The sequence below is a fragment of the Otolemur garnettii genome, unplaced genomic scaffold (assembly GCF_000181295.1).
Source record: "Otolemur garnettii isolate 467f Iridium unplaced genomic scaffold, OtoGar3 scaffold00159, whole genome shotgun sequence".
Lineage (NCBI taxonomy): Eukaryota > Metazoa > Chordata > Mammalia > Primates > Galagidae > Otolemur > Otolemur garnettii.
This window is the reverse complement of record NW_003852554.1, coordinates 1087459-1088939: the sequence shown is the minus strand read 5'-3', so window position 1 is coordinate 1088939 and position 1481 is coordinate 1087459. Positions and strand designations below refer to the sequence as shown.

General features: G+C 36.9%; 1 protein-coding gene across 2 annotated transcripts in view; it reads left to right on the top strand.

Moving 5' to 3' along the window:
• The window catches only part of OSBPL9 (oxysterol binding protein like 9), a 40739-nt gene that overhangs the window by 27318 nt on the left and 11940 nt on the right, over positions 1–1481 (top strand). The gene's annotated exons all lie outside the window — the stretch shown is intronic.

Genomic DNA, 1481 nt, shown 5'->3' with positions numbered 1-1481 from the left:
GTAGAGTGCTGTTGCATCACAGCTCACAGCAACCTCCAACTCTTGGGCTTAAGCAATTCTCTTGCCTCAGCCTCCCAAGTAGCTAGGACTATAGGCGCCTATCACAATGCCTGGCTATTTTTTATTGTGTTTGTCATTGTTGTTTGGCAGGCCTTGAGCTGGATTCGAACCTGCCAGCTCCAGTGTATATGGCTGGCACCCTAGCTGCTTGAGCTATAGGAGCCAAGCCTAATTCATAAATTTTAAATATAAAGCTTGAAATGTTAAACAGATGTATATGTGCTAAGGATAGAAATAATATAAAGGTCAGACTGATTTATAAGGAAGTGAGCTCACATTGCTTTTCACGGTAGCAGGACAGTTTTCTATGCAATCTCTCTCCTTTGCCTTGAGACCTCAGTCTGAGGCTTCACAGTGGGTGGGCACATTGACTGACATTGATGTAAATGCGTCATTCCTGAAGAAGATTTAAGAGAATCACTTAATCAATTTGCAAATGGTAGGGATTCACATAAATGTAGTAGTGTTTAAGTAATAGGTAAAATACCAGTAAAATTGAATGAAAAGTACCAGTTGTTCACACTGCATATAGATTTGAGATTTTAGAGTATTTTTGATTTGTGAGAAAGTTAAATTTTGATTTCCTTAGTGGAACCACTTAAAAAATATAAAAGTACAGCTAAAAGGACAATACATTAAATGGAATACTAAAAACAACTCATTCCCAAAAAGTAGGAAAGGGAAGGTAATGGAACAAGGAACAGGGGAAACATGTAGAAAGCTACTAAGATGGTAGAGTTAAACTCCGCTACATAAGTAGATTATACACGCCACTGAAGAGAGATAGTCAAACTGGATAAAAAAATCAGATGGATCTGTATGCTACTTGCAAGAGAAAGACTTTAAATAAAGACTTTCAATTTCTTTAAATTGAACAAAGATATACCATGCAAAACACAAAAGCATAATAAAACTATGTTACTCTCAGATAAAGAGACTTTTAAGACAAGGAATATTCCCAGAGAAAATAGAGACATTTTGTAATGCTCCTAAATATATACCTAATAATGGCTTCAAAATATATACGCCAAAAATTGACTTAAACTAAAGGGAGAAATAGACAAGTCCACAAATTCCTCCTCCAGGAACTGATTAAACCTACCCTGAAAATAAGCCTATAGACAGTTCAAATAGCATTATCAGTTGACTTGATCCATGACCTTAGTAAACACTGCCTAGTAATTGTATAGTATGTAGTCTTTTCGGGTACACATAGAATACTCAAGATAGACCATATGCAGAAAAGTCTCAGTAAATTTAAAATAATTGGAATCATACTAGCTATATTCTCTGACCATAAAATTAAATTAGACATCAATAACACAGATATAGGCTCGGCACCTATAGCTCAACCGGCTAAGGCGCCAGCCACGTACACCTAAGGTGGCGGGTTCGAATCCCCAGCCCGGACCTGCCAAACA